This window comes from Coloeus monedula (assembly GCF_965178545.1).
Source record: "Coloeus monedula genome assembly, chromosome: 3".
Lineage (NCBI taxonomy): Eukaryota > Metazoa > Chordata > Aves > Passeriformes > Corvidae > Coloeus > Coloeus monedula.
In genome coordinates this window covers 89,071,036-89,083,073 of record NC_138783.1, presented here as the reverse complement: position 1 = coordinate 89,083,073, position 12,038 = coordinate 89,071,036, and positions in this window count along the sequence as shown.

Genomic DNA, 12,038 nt, shown 5'->3' with positions numbered 1-12,038 from the left:
ATCTGCAAATGGGAGGGTAAACCGCAATCATAGAGTATCCTGTAGGTGCTCTGCAAAGTGATGTAATACTGATAAGCTAGCCAAAGCTCCCAATTGTGCCTAAGTAAGTGGATCTCATCTAGGAAAAATGTATAGCTATACTGGAAGCATACAAGTAGAAAAAGCTCTTGTGGGATAATTAGCTCTCTAAACAACCAAGTGTTATGCACCTGCTGTGATTTAAGAAATAGGAACATTTTCTTTTGAACATCTTTTTTTCCTCTTTGCAGCCTTTCTGCTTTATTCAGTTTTCTTTCCTGTGTCCTGAGAGGTCTTTAGATAATACACCGTATTAGGACACATCATTCTTCTCTTGTCAGAAGGGTGGAAGAGGCTGTAGGAAATACAAAATGTTCTCTGTAATTTTGAGAAACTCAAGAAAAATACAGGGGAGTTCCTATCAATCATGAATGAACTTGTGGTGACTGAAACATTAAGATTGCATGGATTACTTCTTAGATGTTCCATGTGTTGGGCAGAAATTCACTTACAGAAAAATGATCACTGTTCTTTATTTGGCTTCTTTGTTCTTATGTTTTGAGTAAGGTTTTACAGCAAGTAAAATCTGAAATCTGCCATACCATACCACAAAGCTTCACTTTGGATCCACTTAGTTTGCTTTCATTCTTCTGTACGTATTTTGTAGAGTAAGAGTCAACTCTGTTCTTGCTCAGTTTCTTTCATTTCTGACTGTTCTCTGCAATGCTGTGGCACTTGTGAAAAGGCAATGAGCAAGAGGAGTCAGCAAATACTCTGGAGAGAACAGGATTCCAAAGCAGACCTTTATTTGTATGCTGCTTCCATCTACAGCATCTGCTTCCTTTTATTATCTTTTCAGTCTAGTTCTTTGCTGTAAAACCTGCTAGGGTACGTATTTGTGGTTAAAGCTACAGATTTAGAAATGTGTAAGAGGGAAGGGATTAGGAACAGTGTTACAGCAGGAAAGAAAGAAGCAGCATGAGGAAGGGGCTTCCACACCCCCTTTCACAGTTCCAAACCTTTTGCTCCTTCTTGTATACTCATGTTTGACAGCTTTTAGGACATAGGTTCTTGGCCTTATGGGAAGCATGCTGTGTAGTTTAGCTGGGTTTCTCAGTGTCTCAGCTGCATGCTTGCACACACTTGCTCTTCTCTGATAGAATCAGGAAAGATTCTTATAGGTGAGACCTTTGTTCCATCAAGTGTTACAGTACTGCATAGCAAAGATGGAGCAAAGGTGTTATTTCCTTCCTTTCTGAGCAATAACAGTGTGTTCCTTAATTCTCTTGTCTACTGGAGAGTATAAACATGATTTACTTTTCTGGAAGATGACCAGTGATAACAGTGTTTTTATCAGGTTTTAATCTTAGAACACTGTTTAGATCCATCTCTGTGTGACAGCAAGGTACTGCAGTAAATTATAATTGGTTTTTGTGGGTTTAGAGTTGACTTAATAGATCATTGGAAATGCCATTCTGATGGAAAACAACTTAGGTTCATTACTTCTATCTCCGTGTAAGGATCTGTCATATGATTGCATGCCAGTCAGAGAAAAATAACTTCATTAGATAGCGATGCTTTTTTATTGTAATCCTCTTACTTGTGGATTTGGGTCTTAAAATACAGCATGGTAGATTTGTCTTGTGTACTCCTCTCCTGTTCTAAAGTAGTGTTGGCAGAAATTTCATACCTCTATTATTTTGGGAACTCTTTTCTGCAGCTTCTAGTTGAAACCGTTTAAGCACTTTGCATTGGAAAATGTGTAATTTGACTGTGGGTACACCGGAAGGACAGTGTGAAGGCTTTGATGAAGAACTACAAGCCAGCAGTGTAACATGGCTGTGAGAAAGCTACCACCTGATTCTGCATGCATCCAGGTAAGTATTTCCAGTAGTGGCCAATAAAAATTAGTACGGTGACCAAGGCTGTGGAGAGGCCTTGCCTTGACCCCATTTCCAGTTCTCATCAGCTGTGACTCTGGGGACCTGGCAGAGTTGCAGAGCTGCTGGTGTTTGAGCAGAACGACCAGAACTTGTTCAGCCTGAGAAAGGAGAGGGGGGTATAATAGGTGTCTAAACCTGTACTGGGACAAATGAAGTAGTGAGAGAATCTCACATCCAGAGAAGGAGGCAAGCCAGAAGACAATGCAGTCACAAAGACAAACCAGTTTGAGTTGGCCAGGAGCCAGCTGAGGCTGGAAAATAGGAGGAGGTTTCTTACCCTGAGGCTGTGTGTTGTCATTTTGGTATATACAAAGAGAGCAAAATAATAACAGGCTGCTATGCCACTGCCTGTTCAAGCAGCAGAGGCCTTGACTTTGTAGACTTGTTTAGGCTGGAGAAGACCTCTAAGGTCATGGAGTCCAACCATTAAAGTAACACTGCCAGGTCATCACTAAACCATGTCTGTGAGTGCCACAGCTATGCGGATTTTAAATACTTCCAGGGATGGTAACCCTACCACTTCCCTGGGCAGCCTGTTCCAGAGCTTGACAACCCTTTCAGTGAAGAATTTTTTTTCCTGTCACACCTTGAGGCCATTTTCTCTTGTTCTGTCACTTGTTACATGGGAGAAGAGACCAACCTCCTTTCAGGTACTTGTAGAGAGCAAGATGGTCTCCCCTGACAATCCCAGCTCCCAGCTATCCTCAGGTCTCATGTCTTCTCTCAGTCCAGTGAGCTGTGGCTGCGGGGACAGCACAGCAGAGCTGGTGCCTGAATGCTGGGTGATCTGACTGGGAGGAGAAGGATCCACAGAGGCAAGTAGGGCCAATCTTGCACAGCCACATACATTCAGCTCAGTCTTGTATGCTGTGACATGGGTTATATATCTGGGGAGATGTTATCTTCTTTTCTTCTTTAGCACTTCTTAATCACGTTTGGAGATGGTGAAAGAAATGTCAAATTTTGAAAGAAGCCAAGAGCACAGTGACAATTCCCTGACATTTTCTTTAGTGGAAAGTTTATGGTTCCTGTGGAAAGCTTATGGTGTTTCCCCTGTCCATGTTTGAGTTGATGTTTGATACGAACAGAAGTGACTTGGTAGAAAACTAGAGGGGAGGTAAAGAGTCTCATGGAGTAAATTCTTCATTTAAAGTCTTTGGGATCCCTGGCCTCTTTCCCTCTTAATCCAAGGGAGAGGTTAGACAGCATGGTGCAACCAGACTCCAAATCCAGAAATCCCATCTCTAAATGGCCTGAGTGACTTGACTGTCAGCATAGCACAGTGCACAGAGATGTCATTGCTCAGAAGGAGCTCTGCAAGGCATCACTGCTGCAGGCTCTGCTGATCCCATTCAAACAGGTATCTCCTCTGGAAAATGAATCATGAATCTTCAGTCCACCTCCTCTTTCGTGTCCCTGAAGAGGAGAATAAAGAGCACTTTTTTGCAGCGGGGAGCTGCCGTTGTCAGACGTGAAGTTATTGCTGAGGGAACATCATACCAAATAAGCTTTATTGATGACTGAGCCCTACAAACAAAATTTTTGCTATGAGGCAAAGTACTGAAGGTATTTGTAACGTGTTTAGAAAAGGTGAAAAGTTCCTGTAGGAGACAGAGCAGAACTAAAATATTTATGGTTTTATTATCAGCAGATACCTTTAAAAGAGAATTGTAACCTCTGGGTTCAATCATGCAGAGTGAACTTAGCATGTAGGCTGCCAGTGCTTAGAGCTAACACAGGGTACACGGAATACTGTCAAGAACTTGTTTTGATGCATTATTTTAATTTTTCCCTGGCACACAAATCATATGGGGTGTGTTTGCAATCTGGAGCAACCTAATGCTCCAGACTGTGAGCAGTGGTTGGATTTGCCATCTGAAACTTTAACATATATTTGAGGCCTTTCCTTGTAAAATATTATTCTGAAACACACTAAGGCTGCTAGGCATTTCACTTGAGCTAAAGGTACAGAAAGATCTAGTGGAGTCTCTGCTCCACCTGAGAGGGCAGAGTGTCAGGGAACCTGGACTTCCATGCAGTTACCTGAGTTTTGCTTTGTTTAACATCTGTTACTTGAGGTGAGTTCTGCAAGGGCAGATCACCCCATCTTCAACTTGGAGGAGCTTACAAGCAGTTTAGGGTATTTGGCTGAGGTATTAACTTTACAGGCTGTAGTGCTGATACTGCTAGGTGCAATTAGGTTTCTGAAATGCTTTCTTTATATTACTTCTAATTTTGCTGACTGTATCTAAGAGCTAAAATGGTTATGTGATTTCTGAGAATACCCTTAAGTAAAGTTACTTAGGTTGTGTTGTGCCCTTGATGGAAAAAGAAATCTTGTTCTGCTACACTGGTCTCTAGCAAGGGATGAAGGATTTAAAACTCAGTGAGAAGGTAAAGTCACTTTGGTGTTTGAAATGTTCCCTTTGCTGTCCATGGGATAGAACCACTGGGAAAATGACAAACTTTTGAAGGATACAGGCCACACAACCTGGGTCAAGTCCTAGAGCTTGGTGGCTAAATTCTTTATAAAGGGTATGTCCTGTCCTGCACATGTTGAAGAGGGCTCTTCCATCAATCACTGCTCCTCACTGCAGTGAGCATACTGATGCCTCAGTCTAACATACTGCTAGGCCCACTGGGGATTGGAGGGGCAAGGATAATTCAGGGGAATTCAGCATATAGGCTCGAATAAGGAGACCGAACACTTAGGGAAGCTTTTGGGAGGAAAGGATAATAGTAGTGAAATCCAACAAGGTGGGAGGTGGAGTAGAAGCAAGGGGCTGGCTGTGCAAGAAGACTTGCAGTATAAGAACTTGTGAAGTATGCTGAGGCTGATGGGACTTACTTTGCTTTTTCCTTTTTTTTTTTTTTTTGGCTGATGTCTAGAAATTTATTCAGGAATTGCTAAGTTTGCAACAGTTGGTACAAAAGGCTGGGAAATACCAATACTAGGGACTTCCCCCATACCCTTCTTGCCCACACTTGTTAGTGTAGAAGTTATTCTCATGACATTGCCATATGCTATTTTTTCCACAGGATTAATGTCTCATTTGTTGTACTGGAGAAATGGGGCTCCTGGCTTGAGCAGATCTTGAAGATGAGTAAAATGACTGTGGTTCTGCTTTCTTACCTCTTGCAGAAAATAGAAGGTGGGTACTGTGAGAGGGGAGAACTGCAGAAAGAAAAAAAATATAATCTTACAACCTGCAAGCAGTTGCCACAGAAGTTTTGCATAATGCCAGTTATGTCACCAAACCATGAGTCTCACAAGTCCTGTCACTGGTTACAGGTTCCTCATTCTTTAGCTGCAAACCTTCAGCTATGACTTGATCAAGCCCTGTTTGTTCACAGCTGCAACTGAAGTCAGAAAGTCTGGAGCCTGAATAGGACATTTGGGTTTAAGTACCTCAGCTGACACTCCAAAATGGATTTGTATTTTTTCTTTAGGCTTCTGTACAGCAGCTCTCTGCTTATAAACCCAGGTTGCTCCATCTCACAGGCATTTTGAGAAAGTAATTACTGGCTAGAAAAAGAAAAGATGGGGAGTTTCTCAGTCTTGCTCTGGGCAGTGTCATATAAACATGTCCTGAAGGACAAAACTAAGTAGAGAAAAGCTGCTCAGCCATGGAGGAGAACCAGGCACAACACGCAGATGTGAGGTGACAGGGAGCCAGGACTATCAAGCCCATTTCCCCAGAGACCAGGGCTGCCAGTATTAATGCTGGCTATGAAATCATAGACTGTTCAGAGCATGCCTTGGTAGAAATTATGAGTAGGGGTCAGCAGCATTTCTGTGAAATAAAGCTCTTACTGACCATTCCTTTGATGCTGTGGTTCCAATGTCTTGTTCATGGGCATGAGATCTGGGCTCCTCAGATGAATGTGAGCACCTAATGTGTTCTGCTGAATAGAAACGCCTCAAGTGCGGACATAGGACCCCATTTAGTGATCCTATCTGCTGCTAGACTTTTTTTTCCATCTGATTTACATTACTTTCTTCAACCCCTTGGCATGCAAGCAAGACCCCTTGTTGAATTCCTTGCATTCCAAATCCCCTCTCTGAGACACAAACAAAGTTAGCTTGGCTATATTCTTGACCTCCTTACCTTGTTTTGCACCAGCACCTTCGTACCCAGGCAATGTGATCTCCTGCTCACACGCTGTTTTCCAAGTAACATAGACTGGGTGTGACGTGCTGGGCAGAACACAAACAGCAATTTCACTTGTTGGGGAGTTCCTCTGGCTTGACAGCTCATGCTGTTGACTCACTGGGAGGCTTTTAACCTGTAGCACTACTGCTATGGGACCCAGTTTTACCAGAGGACAGTCCCTCTGGCACACCTGAATGGCTCTGTGCATGTACTGTGCCTTTCAAAGATACACAGTAAGTGTTTGATGGCTGCTACTCACTGCCTTGATTGAAGCCTGACACCCACATAGCAACTGGGATGTTCAGTGTATGGTGGGAAGGGAAACCACTGCTAGCAATCCTTCTACAGCTGCAGAAGCCATAAGGTATTTGTGTGAAAGTAATGAAATGTGCATGGAGAAAATCCTTGTAAGTGGGTAATGATTAGCTTACATCATTATTGCTTATTTGGTCTGTCATGGGGGTTTTTAGTTGTTTTATGGCTTGGGAGGAGGCCAGGGTCAGACTTTAGAAACAAAGAGAGTATTTTTTGTTAATTAAGAAAAATTATGCTTGAGTTCTAAATTCAATCAGAATACCCTTAAGCTGCCCTGCTGAGAATGCTTCTACGCAGATCTTCTGGCACCAAGTCAAGCATTGTCACCACTCCTGTGCCTACTATTTGTTATTTAAGCATGTACATGGAGATTTCTGGTGAAGACAGGGCAATATTAATGCTGCTGTGCAAGCCCTGAGTGAAACTTCATCCAAACATGGACAAACAACTCCACGAGAGACTTTTGAACCAGAATGAGTGCAGAGAAGCTTGGAAAAAGTTGTGTTAGGGATCTCTGGCCTAGACTGATTCATAGGTTGCAGAGAGAATTTGTAGTCATCTTTTCTGACTTTCTGTATTACATTTACACAGCCATTAAACTGTACTCCTCAATTTACTGTTTTGACTACAGGTGTGTGTTTAGGAAACGGGAAGAGGAAGGAATCTGACCTGAATTTACAAAGGTTCATTAATGTAGAAGTCAGCACAGCTCCTGGTAAAAAGTCTTAGTTTTAATTACCTTCACAGGTAATTACTGTTAATTTCTCTATTTTTCGTTTTGCCTCTGATTCGCGAGTTCTTTTACTCAGAGTTTGCATTAAAAGGCAGAAGACACAGAGTTGTTCTTCTAATTGATGTTTATTATTTCTTATCTACAGCACAGCTGCATGGGATATGCCTCTAAGTTAACAAGGTGAAGATGGCCCCGAGTTCTAACTTCCAAGGCCATTTAAAGTCCACACTATCCAATTATGGAATGCCAACTAATCTATTTTTACTTATAATCCAATAACTAATTATTCATGATCCACACTGTGGGCTTTTTGAACCAATATCAAAACACCGAGATCTGTGAAGAAGAAGGAGGAAGACGAACTAATCCACACCCAAAATCCTCCATCTTGTTACTAAATCCCATAAACCTAATTTTTCTACATCTCTACATATTCCACCCAGTGATATAACTTAAATTACACAGCAGCAATCTCAGTGCTATCACATAAAAAGGAAAGCCTTTCCCAAGCTCTCAGGTCGAATGCAGTGTGCTTTTGAAGATCATTGCCTGTCAGCACTGAAAGACTGAAATTCTCTGAACCCAGGATTCCAACAATTACCTTCCATTATCATCACAGTTAAATATTTATTATTCATTTCTACTCTAAACTTTCTTCAAGCTTCATATGTTCAGATTTGGGATGCTTCAGTTCGCTATAGCCAGGAGATTTGATGTGATGTCTGTTCTGGCACAGATGTCAGTGGAGGATCCTGCACTTTACCAGAACAATCATTAGAGGTGGGAAGAACTGGGACTGACTTGTAGCAGTGGTATTCTCATAGTATTCTCATAGTATTCTCATGTATGTCACCACTCCCAAAACCCTCATGGAATAAGGCTCTGTTCCTGGCATGCACTGCAGAAGAACTGTTAGCTTTTCAACTTCTTTAACTTGTATGCCAGTCCCATGATACATGAGATCGAGAGAAATTTGCTTTAAGAATCAAATCAAGCTGACAGAGCCAGGAATTAACAAGAGAGGCATTTGGAGCTCGCTTATTTCCTCATGGTGTAAATCTAAACCCCTGGCATGGTATCCAGAAGACATTTAATTTTGTAGCTGCATAGCAGCAGTCTGTATCTTTCTGCAAATCACTGTCATCTATTCACACTTAACAGCGCTGTTGTTTGTTCTCTTTGACCTGACAAACCAGAGATTAGAGGATTAGGTTTCCAGACACTGTCTTTTCCTTAGTGACCAATTTGAATTTCAGGCTTAAGTGAGCCAGCTGACTGCCTAGTGAGATATGGCACACCTTGGAACTAATAAGCCTTGACTATAGTCTTTCATCAGTGACACCTGCCTGTATTACTTTACCTGGTTAGCTGGCACTGCTTCTGTGGAATGTGAAATCTGCTGACTTTATTGAGGGATTGGGCAGGCTGCCCCACTTAGGAAACTAAAGACGCTGAAAGAGACCATCTAAATAAGGTTTGCAGAGGACCTAAGCCAAACAGTCTGGAGAGAAGATACTGCTAGAAGAGATCAGAGTGGTGTGTAGTCTGCTGATTACTGGTTTAATAAAACCAGAAAACAGATGTGTGTATGTATGCAGGGAGAATTAAGGTAGACTGTGCAGACTATGTACTGGGCACAGGTTGCTTGAGAATAAGATGGAAGAAGATCTATTCAGGTAATAATCAGTAAATTAATGGTCAGCTTTAGCGGTCAGCTGTGGCCATCCCATAATAGTACTTTATAAGGATGACCATTTAAAATAAACCTCTCTATAGCTCTTAAAAGTAAGTACCATATATTTCTGTGACTGAGAAACTACAAGTTTTTTATTTATGTTGTATGGATAGAAGAATGCGCTTTATGTGTAAGCTTCACACACATTTGAAAGCCGTATCTGGCTCTTCATGATTCTGCTTGCTATTCAGAGTACATTTCACTGGAAACCTTAACAGCTTTCAGAGAGCTCATTCTAAATATCTTGATGGAAGACATTCTTAATGTCTCCTTACTCATTCTAATCATAGCTGCATTTATTAAAAAGTATTTTGAATGAAAATGGCTACAAACTCCTTACATCTATTTTTGTACTCTTTCCATGTACAAGATTTGCTTGTGTGCTAGCAAACACACTGCAATTGCAATTAATCACAGAACTATTTTTCCCTTCTTGTCTTATTTCTTTCCAAATAATTAGTTTTAACTGGGGAGATGGTGATTATTACACAGGCACTCACTTTCCAGTGTTCTTCTTTAGCTCCCAGACAGCCATTCACAAAATATCCATTTGTTTGTGATGGAGCCAATACCTACATGGTGCTCGTGTGGTTCTTTTGATAGACAGGATTGTGTTCAGATATTTCATGAAAGGGGCTGATCTAATCCTTTGAAATTTTACTATTGGCTTCCTTTGATCTGGATCAGTCTTAAAACTAATCAGTTCTTAGCTGGATAACACCCAGTGAATCTGGATGGTGAATAAAGCAGCATAAAGGATCTCTTTGTTACAACTAAACCAACCTACATGCACACAGCCTTATTTTCAGCTGCCAGCTCCCTTAAATGATGTTGTTTTCTTCAGCAATTAATGATGAATCCTGTAGACATTGGTTAAAAAAAATCAAACAAAGCAAGCCTTTTATCTTTTCCTCCTCTACTTTTTCCATCTTTCTGGTCCTGTGGCTGAATCCAGTCCTTTTTGCTCAAAATGCTCTCCGCTTTGAATCTTGCTCATTTCTTCAAGGCTGAAAGACATTTGAGAAGACATCCCAGTTTTTTGAAAGCCTGTTGTGTTTCATCATGTTTCATGGGTTTCATGGGTGTTTCATCCTTCCATGGCACTGCTGCTGTAGAAGTTTAAAACTTCTTGCCTTCTTCAGCCTCTCCTTCCCTAGAGACTGAAGCCTCTCACCTCCTGCCTTCTCTTACCCTTTCCTCATGCTTCCCCTCAGCTTCTTACCAGCCTATGTGGAAAACATCACTTCTAGCAGCTGTCACACAACATAGCGCTGCCCTTACTGCGTGCCGCCCCTCACCTCCAAATGCCATCATCAATGTGCTACTCTAGGTCATTCCAGTCTTTTTCTGTGTCCTACGCAATGTGTTTTGCAGTTATTTCCTGTCCTGTGTGGAAGCCTTGTGACCATTGCCTCCTGATTCCCTTTCTTTCAGATCTTAAGGCAGAAGGGTGCTGTCCCTAAGAGCTTTCCTCTCTGATGTTTCTCTGAGCGATGTCAGCCCCAAACACAGCTTCAGCTATTATCTTTGTTCTGCCCACAGCTGACTCCCCACAATCAGGATGCATGCTCCTTGGTGGGTACCTAGCCCTTGGCTAGCCCACTTGGTCACAATCATCATCCTTGTACTTTTTTTTAACCGGATCTGTAATCTTGGTTTCCTATGGTTAGACCCTAATGTTCTGGTTTTGTCTCAGTATTTTTGTTCCTGCCTGCCGTGCGTTTTCCAAACAAGATCTCATGTCTCTTCACACTCCTGTATTATTTTCCTGGTCTTGGCCACACTGTTCCTGTATGACTGAGTAGCCTGCTCTCCCTCTCTGGCCTCTTTTCTGGTGATGCTCATTTATTAGTCAATTGTTCAAATCTCCTTCCCTTCCTGTTTGTTACTCTCTCATTTCTCCCTCAGGTTTATCTTACTGCCTCACTTCTTCCTGAGCAGGAAACCCCCTCAGACTCCTCCATAGCTTTGTTCAGCCCTGCTTGCCTAGCCTTTTGGCTTCTGAAACAGTCTGCTCTGCTATGGTGACCCAAAACCAGCTTTTAATCAAAATTCGAGAAACCACTATACTCTTCTTCCAATCCTTGCCTCTCCCCCCAAGAAAACAAACAAACACAGAAAAAGACAAACACTCACTGCTTAGGAGGTGGGAACTTGTAGGTACAGAATGCTGTTAGCGAGGATTTTCTTGTTATTTTCTAAGTCCGTGAGAGATTTTTCTCTCTCACAGAAGAGGTAGCAGGGAATGTAAACAACCAAGCCACCTGCAACCTTGGAAAGTCTTGTTTATGGTAGAGTAGAAAATATTTTGATAATGGATGTTTTAGGATTTTGGCCAATCACCCCCACGGGGTGGCTGGTCCTTTGTCCAGTTAGACTATGAAGAAAAAAGTCTATAAGAGAGTTTGTAAAATAATTAAATAGATCAATCTTGCTGCACAATTCCTGCCTGCTGGATCTTCTCCTCCTCCTCCTCCCTATGGCTGCGGGACACGGTAATATACCGTAGGACCCAAACCTGGCAGTAATAGGAACTTGCCTTGTCCTGTCTGCCCTTGGCTAGCAAAGAACAGACATATTATTGTTTTGCTCTCTCCAAATTTTATCATTCAACCTGCCTATGCATTTTGTAGACTGCCAGACTCCCAGTACCAGGGATGTCATTGGGAGGTTTCTAGTGCTTGAGCTGATGAGAGTAATGTGGCTCAAGGTGATGGGTCCTCTGTGAGGGATCCTTGCTGAACACTTCACCAGGAATCACTGATAGCTGCAGCAGGGACTTCCAGAGCATTCTTTGAGTGGGGACATGAAGACAGCAATTAGCAGTTTCATGGGGAAACAAGGCATGGTACTGCTCCCCACCTGTAAGAACGTGATACCTCCTCTGCCTTAACACTGTCATCTCTTTGCAATGTTTCTTCTCATCTGACCCACATTTAATTTTGCTAGCGTAATGTCTGGGAGTTTTCATGAAAGCATGTCATAGGCTGACTCACAGTAAAGAAGCAATCAAAACAGGGCAAGAAAATTTCTTTCAGGCAAAACAGTATCTCATGCATGCACCTAACTGACGTTATTTGCCTTTTTCATAGTAGATTGCCACCCATCAAGAATTTCAAGGTTGGGAAAGAAACTCATGC